Source organism: Amblyomma mixtum, chromosome 3 (genome assembly GCF_055824585.1).
Source record: "Amblyomma mixtum isolate Tamu chromosome 3, ASM5582458v1, whole genome shotgun sequence".
In the NCBI taxonomy this organism is placed as follows: Eukaryota; Metazoa; Arthropoda; class Arachnida; order Ixodida; family Ixodidae; genus Amblyomma; species Amblyomma mixtum.
The window spans coordinates 340,848,258-340,862,712 of record NC_143014.1 but is presented as its reverse complement, the minus strand read 5'-3'; positions in this window follow the sequence as shown (position 1 = coordinate 340,862,712).

The window sequence follows — 14,455 nt, the reverse complement described above, 5'->3', positions numbered from 1 at the left end:
CCACGTGTACCCGGACCTAAGGTCGCATCATAGATGCACGCACTGTGAGGCGAGAGGAATCCCCCCCCCCCCCCCCCCCCAGAAACTTTGGTATCCTCGTGGTCCTCTCGGTGAGATCTGTACATTCGGCGCAGACTTCAAGATTTATGAACCCGGCGTGGGCGTACCACGTGTACCCGGACCTAAGGTCGCATCATAGATGCACGCACTGTGAGGCGAGGAGAACCCCCCCCCCCCCCCAGAAACTTTGGTATCCTCGTGGTCCTCTCGGTGAGATCTGTACATTCGGCGCAGACTTCAAGATTTATGAACCCGGCGTGGGCGTACCACGTGTACCCGGACCTAAGGTCGCATCATAGATGCACGCACTGTGAGGCGAGAGGAACCCTCGACCAGATCATTTGAGAGTGCCCAAATTCTCCCGGGGCGAGCAAAAACATTGAGAGTAGAGAACCCTAGCAAACCCTTCAAAGAAGCCTATAACCATCTGGCGAAAGAGGCCGCTTTAAGGACTGCCTGCCAGCTTCTAACTGCGGACGCGCAACTCCCCGTCTCTCAGGTCTGCGTGCCGGGGACGGGAATAAACGTCTTCTATGATGAAAATAAAAATTGTTTAACAATCAGTCGATCAATCAATCAAAATCAAATAGAGGGAAAGAGGCGGCGATAGTGCCTAAACATTCTTCGTTCTGCGGCCAATACACGAGAGGAAAATTCTACTCCATAGCCAGTAAGAACGCCTGTTAAAAATATAGAAAGCCATTAACGTCTCCCGGGGTGAAGTCTGCCTAGGCGAGACCGCTCAATAGCCCGTATCTTCGGCTAGAATGGCAAGAAAGTAGCCGAGGAGGTGCCAAAGATTCACCGTTCTACGACCAATGCGCCCGTTGTAAAATCGTGCACCTCCGCCAGGCATGATGGGGGTAAAAATTCGAAAAGCTGTTCACGTCCGCTTGGGAGAAACAGCGTCTGCCTAGGCTGGACCGCTCAATCCTCCGTATTTTCGGCTGGAACAGAAAGTGACAGAAACAGAGCCGAAACGTTCGCTGTTCTACTCCCGAGACGCCGGTTTCAAATCCGTACGCCTGCAGCGGTAGAAAGGACGCCCCTGATAATTCAAGAAGTCGCCCACGTCTGCCTAGGCTTGACCAGTTAATGGCCCACCTCTCCGGTTTATACTGAAGAAAAGAGGCGGCAATGGTCCCTAAAGATTCGCCATTCTGCGGCCTATACGCCGATGTAAAATTCGTACTCCTCCGCCAGAGACAATGGCCATTAAAATTCGAAAAGCCGTTCACGTCTACCAGGCGAGACCGCTCAGTTTTCCGTACCTTCGGCTAGAATCGTAAGAAAGTGGCGGAGGTAGTGCCGAAACATTCGCCGCTCTACGCCCAATGCGCGTGATTAAAATTCGTCATTCTCCGCTGGAGAGGACGACCGTCAAAATTGGAAAAGTCGTCCGCGTCTGCCTAGTTCATATCCGTTTAGAAGAACGTCAATTTGGGCTAGATGGTGCATGATTTGAGACAGAAATGGTAATAGCGCTGCAACAAGATGCCCACAAGACTGACACAGGACATGCGCTAACTTTATCTGATTTTATTTACTGCAAAGCCAGCAAATATATACAAAATTTATGGCATGCGCAAAAAAAAACGGTACAACAGGCATCAACAAAACCGTTCAAGATATGATATCTCAGTCTTGAAAAGGCGTACCGAGGTATCACTCACGCAATCTAATCCCCTCTTCCTAATGTGGAATGCTTCCAAAAGCTCTCGCGCCTTCATATGCGCATGCGCATGCCTTAAATTTTCTATATATTTGCTGGCTTTAGCCGCCGCGGTGGCTCAGCGGTTATGGTGCTCGGCTGCTGACCCGAAAGACGCGGGTTCGATCCCGGCCGCGGCGGCTAGAATTTCTTTGGAGGAGAAATTCTCGAGGCCCGTGTACTGTGCGATGTCAGTGCACGTTAAAGAACCCCAGGTGGTCGAAATTTCCGGAGCCCTTCTGTCACCCAGACTTCGCGCACTTTTACGTGGGAAGCTCCCAGACACCCTTAGAGCGTGTGGGGGTACCGGTCTCGGACTCAAAGGAGAAGCCCTCGACTCAGCGTGGCAAGCTCAGCGGAGACCAGCTACCAAGTGACAAGAGGTTTTTGGGCGTTCGGTGCCCAGCTTTCGCTGGTCGCAAGCCAGAGAATGGGTCGGAGCCAAACGTTCACAAACAAAACAAGGTTTATACAGCGATAAGACGATACAGAGGATTACACAATCACTAGCACAGACACATACAAAGTGATTAACAGAACAATGAAACTCATGCAAAGTTAAACTCGAGAGAGAATACAATACAGAGGCAATATTGCACCTAAAGTGCACTAACACAAGAGAGAGAGGTAAACAAACAAAACACAATTTGTTCACCGGGCACTGCGGCAGTCCGACGACCAGAGTTCCACGACGATGCCGTCCCGCAGACTGGCGACGTTGCCTCGTTGGTCCGATGCTGGCCGAGTGGTGTTTTCCCGGGAGTCGAACGGGCGCGCTTCGATGAAGCTTAAACGGCGGTCCGGACTGACTGATAGCTGTCAGCGTCCTTCTTTTATAGGCTCGTTCTCACGTCTGTTTGTTGTATGCGCCAAAGTAGGCGCGCACATACACGCAGTATCTCCCGTGTAGTTTCCCTTCCTTTCTCTCGCCGGTCGCGCGTCCTCATTGGTTAAAGTCAGGAGTCGTTTCGCGAAGGTTCCAGCGTGTTCTAGCGTGGCGCCGTCGTGGCGGCGTAGCCGACGTCCGAGTGCAGAGGAGGGGGACATGTCTTAGCGCACGCAAGGCTTCCCCCTCTTCCCCCGGTTAACAGAAGAAACGACTCGCTCTTTCAGAGAGATCGGCGGGGATGACTCATTACCTCGGCGCACGCCGTGGCGGTGGAGAGAGAGGCACGCGCTCGGCGGGGGCTTTCCCTCTCTCCCGTTGGGCTCGCGCCTGCGAGACGCCGTGCGCGCGGCGGTTTTTCTTTGTTTGTTTCTAAAATGCGCTGAATTTTGTGAGACTGCCCCTTCCTTTAAGAATATTGTGTAACAATATTCACAAATACACAAAATTCGCGCGCACATGCATGCGCTCACAAAGTCAATGGCGAATGCCAAAGTACACACATCAATACCTTGATGCTTTCACATACATAACCCAGTGCAATAGACAGGTTGCACTTCAAAACACGCCGCATTTCGGCGGTAGAATTCGCGCGCTCATGCATTTGCTCACAAATTCAATGGTGAATGCCAAAATACATACATCAATGCAATGATGTTTCCACATACGTAACTCAATGTCATGTTCACAATACACAAAAACTCACCGCGATTGGGCAGAATATTAGCACAACATTGCAAACATGGAGCACACAAGTATGAGGCATACTTTCTCCTAAACTTCCAATTTTGGCCTACACAGGGGGCTCGGGACACGATTGTTTTCTTCAGGCTTTCGGCCCCAGCCGTGGTTCTCTTTCGCACGCGACTCTGGCCTTGCTTCCGGTCGCGGGTTCGAGTCTTCTTCCGCCTCCTGCTGAGGCTTCTCTTTCGAACGCGGTTTTGGCTCCTCTTCATACTCGTACTCCTGCCTGGTTTTGAACCCAGACTTCGAGCCTTTCTTCCTTCCCGGTGGCCAGCGCGTCTGTTGCGAACAAATTTAACGCCAGTTCGCTTACGACGGCTCCACTTCTCGTGTTTTCCTTCTTGGCGAGCGCCCTTGTGTTTGCGTTTGCGCCTCCAGACAGTGTCCTTGCTGAACGCTGGGCTCGTTCGTGTGAACTTTTTTTTCACTTTGCTGCGATGTTCCCGCAGTTCACTTGGACTCGACTCAGCTGTCTTCAGCTTAGTTCTGTCTCTGTTCATTTTCTTCCTGAATTTTCTCCAGGCCTTCTGCTTTCCGGCTTCACCTGCTTTGGTGGTGTCCGACTGATTTCTCTTTCTTTTTACTTCCTTCCGAACTCTTCTTTGGGCTGAGCCCGGTTCACTGACGATTGCGTCATCCGAGTTGTTCTCTCGCGATGCAGCCACTGGTTCAGCTCTCTTTTGTTCTTCGAGGGCTGAGCTTTCTTCTTCCAAGTCCTTTTTTCTTTCCTTCTTTCTGCCTATTCTTCGAGCGCAATGCTCAGAGCTCGGCTCAGGAGTCATTGGAGAATTATTCTCCTCACTGCTCAGTTCTCCTTCCTTAATTCTTTCCGTCAGTTGGTCACTTAGTGTGCAGCCGTAAAAAGGCTTTCCTTCTGCTGCACCCACTCCTTCCTCATAGGCGAAAATTTCCTCGCCATCGTTATAGGCATCAATTTCCTCGCCCTTATCATCGAGAAAGCCCTCCTCGCTGCTCGAGGGTTCACTCGGAACGGCTTCCGGGTCTTCACTGAGTGCGCTTTCCTCAGGTATTTCTACGTCTGAGCTTTCACACTCAGTGCCATTTAGCCACTCTTTCTCGTGGTCTTCGCTGCCGGACTCAGAGGTGTAGCACTCGGACTCCTCCATAGAGATCTCAACTGCTTCTTCGTCCTCAGGCGGCTGCTCTAGGGTCCCCTCTGACTGCAGCGTCAGGTCGGCCTTTACCTCAATGCCTACTACCTCGGTAGTAGCTACACAATCAATTTCTAGAGGAAGCAGGCACTCCGGTTTGTTCTTCACTCTCTGTGGTTTCAGTTGCAGGAACAGGCTGTTCCACAACCACACTCTCACTAGTGGAGCTAGTTACAACCTCTTCCGTGGTTGTCAACAAATTAGACTCGTTAGTCTTCCACCCGGCCTCTCCGGGGTTAAGCTCCACTGGATCTCTGACGCTCCTCGAACGCCGAATTTCGGCAACTTCTTCTGAATGATTGCCATCTCTATTTCAAAAGCTCTTTCGGCTGCTTCTTCTCGCCTTTTCCTTTCTCTCTCTTCTTTTTCGCGTTTCTTTTGCCTTTCTTTCTCAGCGGCTTCTCTAGCACGCTGTCTTTCTTTCTCCCTTTCTTCTGCTTTTCTCTGCCATTCTCTCTCTCGCTCCAAAGAGAGCTTCTCCGCCTCTTCTTGTCTCTTCGGCCATTCTCTTTCTCTCTCTTCTCGAGCTCTCTCTCTTTCTTTCTCGGCTTCTTCCCGAGCCCTCTCTCTTTCTTTCTCGGCCTTCTCTCTTTCCTGGTCCACCCATTTACGCAGTTCGGCTCCGGTCATCCCCATCTGGAGACCGGCCTCTACTAGCTCCTTTAGCTCCTTAAAGCTCATATTTGGAGACAGAACTCTACATTCAAGGCAATGAATACCTCTACACGGTGAACATCACTAACCGCTTCGGTGCGGCACCTCACAATATCGCTCTCCTGCTAACACTCGTTTACGATTCGTAAACTCCTTCTGACTCTTTCTCCGTTCTCTGTGCTTGCAACACCAAACGTCCTGTCGCGGACGCCAGAATATATTGTCACCCAGACTTCGCGCACTTTTACGTGGGAAGCTCCCAGACACCCTTAGAGCGTGTGGGGGTACCGGTCTCGGACTCAAAGGAGAAGCCCTCGACTCAGCGTGGCAAGCTCAGCGGAGACCAGCTACCAAGTGACAAGAGGTTTTTGGGCGTTCGGTGCCCAGCTTTCGCTGGTCGCAAGCCAGAGAATGGGTCGGAGCCAAAGGTTCACAAACAAAACAAGGTTTATACAGCGATGGGACGATACAGAGGATTACACAATCACTAGCACAGACACATACAAAGTGATTAACAGAACAATGAAGCTCGTGCAAAGTTAAACTCGAGAGAGAATACAATACAGAGGCAATATTGCACCTAAAGTGCACTAACACAAGAGAGAGAGGTAAACAAACAAAACACAACTTGTTCACCGGGCACTGCGGCAGTCCGACGACCAGAGTTCCACGACGATGCCGTCCCGCAGACTGGCGACGTTGCCTCGTTGGTCCGATGCTGGCCGAGTGGTATTTTCCCGGGAGTCGAACGGGCGCGCTTCGATGAAGCTTAAAGGGCGGTCCGGACTGACTGATAGCTGTCAGCGTCCTTCTTTTATAGGCTCGCTCTCACGTCTGTTTGTTGTATGCGCCAAAGTAGGCGCGCACATACACGCAGTATCTCCCGTGTAGTTTCCCTTCCTTTCTCTCGCCGGTCGCGCGTCCTCATTGGTTAAAGTCAGGAGTCGTTTCGCGAAGGTTCCAGCGTGTTCTAGCGTGGCGCCGTCGTGGCGGCGTAGCCGACGTCCGAGTGCAGAGGAGGGGGACATGTCTTAGCGCACGCAAGGCTTCCCCCTCTTCCCCCGGTTAACAGAAGAAACGACTCGCACTTTCTAGAGAGATCGGCGGGGATGACTCATTTCCTCGGCGCACGCCGTGGCGGTGGAGAGAGAGGCACGCGCTCGGCGGGGGCTTTCCCTCTCTGCCGTTGGGCTCGCGCCGGCGAGACGCCGTGCGCGCGGCGGTTTTTCTTTGTTTGTTTCTAAAATGCGCTGAATTTTGTGACACCTTCACTACGGCGTCTCTCATAGCCTTAGTCGCTTTGGGACGTTAAACCCCATAAACCAAACCATAAACCAAACCTATTTGCTGGCTTTGCAGTAAATAAAATCAGATAAGTTAGATCATGTCCTGTGTCAGTCCTTATGGTGTACATCTTGTTGCAACACTATTACCATTTCTGTCTCATATGCGTTAATCTCCGGCATCTCTGGCTAGGATAGAAAAGACGGTGATGCAGCCAAAAAGTAAGTTCACAAATTTCTGCATCGGGGTGGTATACGAAATACCGCTTTCATGTGAGAAGGCCTATGTGGGCTAAACAGGGAGGTGCATCAATGAAAAGGCAGGAGAGCATGCACGCCCGTTAAAAGACGTAGGAGGTGCGCATCTTTCTCAGCACTGCGCTGAGTGTTATGAGTGCCGTCGAGCGGCAGAAGATTCGTCACCGGTTAGATGCAAATGCTTCAAAAATTGCCAACCATGGTTTCATGAGACAAAGATTTTAGGTAAAAGCAATAATACAAGGGCAAGGGAACTATTGGAGGCACTTCATATAATAAAGAGCGGTGCATTTTGTGTTGCGATGCGTCTGCGACCATCTTCAAATCAGAAATTGCATATCTTGAAGGTTCTGTTGATAGTGTAGTGTGGCAACTGGCATCTGCGTATGTCGTGGTTTTTTCCTTATATGTGCTGCGGTGTCAGTGAACAAAGATGAAGTGTAGCGCCTGTCCTGTGTGGTCCTTTCTTGTGTTCGTCTTAGATGCGGTATAGTTCTTTTGTTGCAACATGCCCCATCTAGCCCAACAAGAAGTTCTAAATGAAGTTACAGTCCGTCATTTCAGGCAATAGTTTCATTGGGTACAAAACATTCGATTCATTTGTCCGGCAACTTGCTTTAGAAGTTTACAGGGGACCAACGCCTTGGCCACTGCAGAAAATAAAAGGATTGCCGTGACCCACGATGTCTTTGGGAATCATCAGCCTGACTACGCCCAATGCAGGGAAAAGGTCTCGCCCATTTCTCTCCAATGAACTGTGTAATTTGCCAGCTGCGACGACCGTATCCCCGCAAACTTCTTATTCTCATCCGCACGCATAAGTTTCCGCTGTCCCTTGCTACGCTTGCCTTCTCTTGGAATCCACTCTGTTACCCTTAAGGACCAGCGGTTATCTTGCCTTCACATTACATGCCCTGCCCAAGCCCTTTTCTTCCTCTTGAATTCGACTAGGATGTCATTAACCCGCGTTTGTTCCTTCACCCACTCCGCCCGCTTCCGATCTCTCAACGTTACACCTATCAGTTTTCTTTCCATAGCTCGCTACGTTGTCCTTAACTTAAGCTGAACCCTCTTCGTTAGCCTCCATGTTTTTGCCCCATAGGGGAGTACCGATAAGATACAGCTGTTTTATTTTTTTCTCTTGAGGGATACAGCCAAACTACCATTCACGATCTGAGAGAACCTGCCATATGCGCTACACTCCATTCTTATCCTTCTAGTTACTTCCCTCTCATAATCCGGAATTTTGGCTAATAGTAGTAGTAGTAGTAGAAGACGTTTATTCGGCCAAAATTTACAGGCCGAGCATGTCGACCGCCTGGGCGACCAGAAGTCGCTGTTCTTCCTCCCCTTCAGCGCCAAGCCAGTCGAGCCAGGTGGTGATGGATAAAGAAGGTGGGGGGTAGGAACCCGACTGCTGAGCAGCCGGGCAATAGAAGAGGCAATGGGCAAGGTCCGCATAGATACAGGAGCAGTTGGGACAGGAAGGGTCCGATCGATAGCGATAGAGAAAGAGGCGAGACGGGATGATGACTGCATTCATTTGAGCGTGCCGAAGAAGGCGAGCCTCCGGCACTGTGAGTGATGGATGAGGGGGAGGGTAAAGGCGTTTGTCGAGGCGGAGCTCGAGGTAGACCTCTTTTATGGTACGGCGAAGGGTGAGTCTCCCACCGTCTTCCGAGGGCTTGGGCCAGGGGATCAACGGTGCCCGGAAAAGTGTGTCACGGGCGAGCTGATGAGCCAGCTCATTGCCGTCAATCCCTGAATGCCCAGGGACCCAGCGGAGGAAAACGATGGAAGACTGCAATGCGCAGACCGCTCGTTCGACCTCCTGTTGAAGAGAAGGGGTTAGGGTGCGTTTCTGTATGTGGTGTATAGCGGCTTGTGAGTCTGAATAGACTGTGTACTCTTGAAGAGAGGGAAGGAGGGCAAATGACTGGAGGGCATGCGCAATGGCGAGGACCTCGAGGGACAATGCATCCGGAGGGCGTAGAAACGGCCCGCTGGTGTGAGTTTCAGGAGCGGGGAGGTGGGGGTGGTATAGGGCGTAGCCGCAGGAACCTCGAGGAGCCACGAAGGAGGCATCCGTGTAAGCTATACCCTGGGTATCAAAGAGAGGGGAATGGTGCTGTGCGGCCGCTTGACGACGGCCGGCGTGCAGAACGGGGGACATGTTGGACGGAAGGGGGAGGATCCGAAGATTGGGAGCCGGGGTGGGAATAGGAGAGGTAAACGGGGCGCAGGGAATGGGCGAGATACCCGCTTGAGTCAGTAACCACTGACCCTGACGGGTAAGGGAAAGCCGGGCAATCTGCGAGTCATGATGGAGAGAGAGCAGAGAACGGAGAGGATGAAAGAGGCCTGTTGCAAAGATCTTTGCAGTAGAGGTAGTGATAGGGAGGTTGAGAGCTGCCTTGTAGAGGCCCACAAGGGCAGTCTCAAGAGCGTTAAGTTGAGTCTGATTGAAGGAAACGTAGGGTGCAAAGTACAAGACTTTGTTGGGGGCCAGCGCGTGGGCAACTCGGCACGCATGAGCCTCGTGGAGACCTGAGCGCCGAGTGACCACGCGCCGCAGGAGGTGAGTTAAGGAGTGGCAGGTGGTGACAGCACGGTGGAGGGCTTGCACGTTCTTGGCTGCATGCAAAGGAAAGCCAAGAACTTTGCACTGCGTTACGACAGGAATGGGAGAGCCAGAAAGGTGGAGAGAGACGAAGTGGTTGTGTGAGCGCTGGTATGAGGAATGGTTGAGGAGAAGGAGCTCGAATTTTTCAGGAGCAGGAGAGAGGCCAGCAGTGGTGAGAAAGGAGTCGATGAGATCTAGGCCACGTTGCAGGGTGTCCTGTACGTGACTGGGAGAGCCAGACGAACACCAGAGAGTGATGTCATCGGCGTAAAATATATGATGCAGGTCGGGAATTTCAGCTAGCTGGGAGGCGAGAGGGGCCATAGCAAGATTGAAAAGGGTAGGAGAGAGAACAGCACCTTGAGGAGTGCCTCGGGTGAGGTTGTGGGGGTCGGACAGATAGGTATCAACTCGAAATCGAGCGACAAGTTTAGAGAGGAATGAGCGGATATAACAGTACATGCGGGAGCCACAGTCTAGGGAGGCGAGTTGGGAAAGGATGTGGTCGTGGCAAACACCGTCGAAGGCCTTGCGAACATCGACGGTCACAAGTGCGTGAACTTGAGTGGGGGTAGGTGACAGAAACGTGTGCTGGAGAACCAGAAACATGTCCTGTGCACAGACGTGGCGTCGGAAGCCGATGAGAGAATGAGGGAAGAACTCCCCCGTCTCGAGAAAATTAGAGAGGCGAGTCAGGGCCATTCGCTCAAGGGTCTTACCAACACATGATGTCAGGGAGATTGGGCGGAGGTTAGAGAGAGAGAGGCTTGCCCGGCTTTGGAATCATAGAAATGAGGGAGGAGGTCCAGGAGCTGGGCAGGCAGCCGCTGCCCCATGAATCATTGTAGGTTTTAAGGAGGAATTCTTTGGCGCAGTCAGGAAAGTTATTAAATTTGAAATACCCAAGGAATGAAAATAGAGATGCCACATTTGCTAGCAAGGAGCGAACCTTGAAAAGCTTTGGAGTCAACATACAGCGTTGCTCTGTTATCACTAGTTAAAAGGCACGACGTCAAAGAAGTCTCCTTCTGAAAAAAAGACTACAAAAAATAACCGCATGAAAGCAATTGCACCTGTAAGCATGTAGCATGAGGTGCTTCAAGTGTAGTTTAAGTCAAGTTCACATAAGGAATTTAGAGGAGACTTTTCAATGAGATATGCATTGTTGAAGTTTAAACGCTTTTCATGGCAAAAATTTAGCTAGTATTAGATGGTACCTAATCTACTAGCTAGTACATATGTGTACCCTGTCGATTGACAGCTGGTCAACGCGGTTTTCAGGGTACCAGAAGTGGCAGAGAGAGCCGGTTCCGTCGCCGTTAATGTATAATTCGGCGACAATCGGAAACATTTTCCCCATAAAGCATAAAACTGCGAAAATAAAATGGTATTACTGAGGCACTTGCGCATTCTCACTGCCTTTGGTTGCCTTCCTGCACTAAAAGGGGGAGTGCGACATAATTTTTAATTCACTGGACAGAAGGTTCCTCACGCCTTCCAGGTACCAAATCGAAAGTAATTATTGAAATAGGAGCATGCAAACAAACAACAGGGCTTTGCACACACACACTGGCAGCTTGTTTGCCATTTCCTCGCTGGGAGAACACGCAGCCGCACATTTTGACGGCTGCGTCATTCTGCGTACAGGTCAAAGGCAGGGCAAGAGCGATTAAGAGAGCAGGGTGAACAAAGCTTCATTGCCATTTCTTTGGCATTGTTAAGAATAGAAAGCTACCACAGAACCCCACCTCTTCCTGCCCACCCCCACCCTTTCTTCTGTTGTCCTTTGGCATCAATTTTTGGACAGGGTTCAAAGGAAAACAGTCAACAGAGGTCTGTCTGGTTGGGAAAGCAATATAATTTCGGTAGTAAAGAACACCAACCAAGCAATTAAAAACAAAAATAAAGGAAACGCCGCAACGTTTCGGAGCCTACTCGGTTCCTTCATCCGGTTGCGACTGTGGACGACTTGCAGCTTGCCTTAGGTTAATCATCCACCGGGTCACTGCACGTAGACCGGAGATGTAAGAGGAGGGGGGTTCTAGGGAGTGGTTAACATTACCCCGCGTCTTCTTAATATGCCATGAATCAATTAAGACCCTTCTGCGCGGGCACGGCTATCTGTCCACCGCAGTGGTTCCCTCGAAGTCAGTCTTATGGTCACATTCTTCGCAGTGTTCCGTCACCGCGCTCCGCTCCTTCATGTGCTTGACAACCACTTTGTGCTGCTTCATTCTTTAATCTAAGTTATTTATTTCGCCAATGTACGACGCTGAGCACTTCGAGCAGGTTATCTTGCATACTTGTGTAGCGCCACCGTATCGGCACGCGGGAGAAGACGAAGCTGTGGGCGCGCGGAGGAGAACGCTGACTCGTGCAGAGAACGCTTTAGACTTCGGCCTCGGTCAGACGCTGCCGCCGCTGGTCTGCCGCTACCTCTTCTCAGGCAGCCCTCAAATAAACGTGGCCGCGGTCGCCTCCTGGGCGACGTCCACAGCGACCTGTACAAGTGGTGACCCGGCAAGCCGCGCCTTCTATCCCAGAGGCGTCCCAGCATGGCAGGCTGGCAAGACCTGGATTTCAACCCCCCGCTCCCAGCGTTCCGGCCTGCAGGCGTCGGCGGGTGGTTCGCCCAACTGGAGGCTGCGATGTGCTTGAACGGCGTTACCATCCAGCGGTTTCAACACGCAATCCTTTGCGACATTCTCCCGCCCGACCTCCTCTGCCGACTCACCGGCCCTGCCTCAGGATGCCGGCCCTACGACGAGTTGCGCGCTACCATCCTTGTCTACTACGGCGCATCATACTACCCGCTGCCGCTCTATGATGAGGCGGACCCGCTTTCGCCACCGCCACTGCCAGCGCCTGCGCCCGCACCAGCATCGCACTCGTCTCCGGCTGCATCCTTGAGAAACAGCACGCCGCAATCGTCACTGGCCAGTACTCTGCCGCTCCAGTCCAGCGTCTCCGGCCCGGCTTCATTAACACCGACCGCACCCTCGAATTTCTGCCCTCTCGCCAAGGACCTGACTCAAGATGAGTGGCAGCCACCCGAGCTTCACGACCCTTCACGTCTGTGGCTGTGGCCATTCCGCCCGCACAGCCCTGTCGTTTGGTTTGTGCAGGTGGACGCTCAGCTACACGTGAACGGCGTCCGATCACAGATCTGGCGGTACCTCCTCGTGAAAAGGGAGTTGTCCGCCGATATCTTTTCCCATTTTGACCTTCCGCCGCCGGGTGAACACCTTTACGATGCCTTGAAGGACGCCTTTTTCAAGTTTTTCAGCGCAAACCTTCCCCGCCCTCCATCCCGCGCGGTACAACCTGCTTCAGCTATAGACGCCCATCCACGTGCGAGCACCCGTCCCACGGCTCCTGCCCAGCCCTGCTTGCCAGCTGTGGTGCCTGCCCTGGGACCATCACCAGAAGAGCTCTCTCTCGACACGTGCCCCACCTCTTCGGAAAGTAACCCGACCTGCGGCGCAGCCCCGCTCCTCGTCACACGTTCGCCTGTACCCTCATGCCTCTCCCCGGTGAGCCCATCTGTCCTTCCTGTTGCGAGGCACGCATGCACGCCTCACCAGAGCCCTGTCGCTCATAATGCGCAACCCGCACCGCTTACCACGGTTCCCTGGGCATCTGTCGGCTTCGCTAGTGACTCTGCCTCTGCGACTGACAAGACAGCCGCCGAATGTGGTGGCATGCTTGCGACAGGGACGCGTCTAAGCGGGCCCCATACAGCACCGCCTGTGGTCTCAGCACCAGCGCATCCCGTTCCTTCCGACGCTCACGTGGCGGACTTGCGCGCAACTCCTCCAACCACCGCTGCCAGTACCAAAGCCGCCCGTTTCTCGCTCCGCCTTCGCCTGCCTTGCCGCTGGTGGCACCTTCTAGCATACCGGCTGTGGTGACGCACTTCACACGCTCGCAAATCTGGAGGCTGGTCCATCTTCAGCCCATCCTCGAGCGCACTCTTAACTCTACCAGTTGCCCTCAAGACTGGATCACGACCATCTGGTCGCCGTTTTCTGGGTGAATTTTCACGCCTGCTGCCTCTGTCCTCACAGTCACCTTTCTGCATCCCTCGCCCGTTGCGTAGCAGCCAGGCTCGACCACCTGAGATTGGTTCTCCTGCCCGACGTCCTTCCTGGACTACAGACCTGGACTTACCGGCCTTTACTTCCCAGCTCATACTTTTCTGTTTCTTCTACGCCCTCACTTGGAGTTCTCTCTCCTTTTCGCACAAACTAGTCATTAGTGCTGGGTGCGGGTCACAGTAGCGCCACCGTATCGGCACGCGGAAGAAGACGAAGCGGTGGGCACGCGGAGGAGAACGCTGGCTCGCGCAGAGAACGCTCTGGACTTCGGCCTCGGCCGGACGCTGCCGCCGCTGCTCTGCCGCTACCTTTTCTCAGGAAGCCCTCAAATAAACGTGGCCGCGGTCGCCTCCTGGGCGGAGTCCATAGCGACCTTTATGCTTGTATAGGTTTTATGGCTTTTATTTCGCTGCCTTCTCGGGATCGACAGTTTGCAGTCTAACCCTTGCCTCCAGGAAAGTTTTACATCAGTGGAATGACTTCGGAAACTGGAAGCGACGAGGAAACTGCGAAATGGTCACACTTTGGAACTATACGCCCTGCGAACGAGACAGGCAGCGCTCAGTATGGCTGCCACCTCGTGTCCGCTGCCGAAGATCGCTGCTACGCTTCGCCGCCACCAACCCGGAAAACGTAACAATCATTCAATCTCCTTGGGCGCCAAGGCATCGCCATGTCCTGTGCCGTGACTACAAAGAATAAAACGGCTTGCTTTGCTTGCATCACAAAGCTCTCTTAAAACACACGAAAGGAAGCAAACAATTAGAGCATCCGAGATAATTTTTTCATTGCTGTTCATAATACTGTGACAAAAATGTGATGACCCGCAACGGCCGTGCATTTTCACCCTGCTCACTGCCTGTGCACACTAAACACAAATCAACCCAGATCGGTCTAAAATGGCTCGTCATCTAGCGTTCTACCTAATCGAGGTTCGAAATACACAGTTAGATTTTCTGTAGATTTT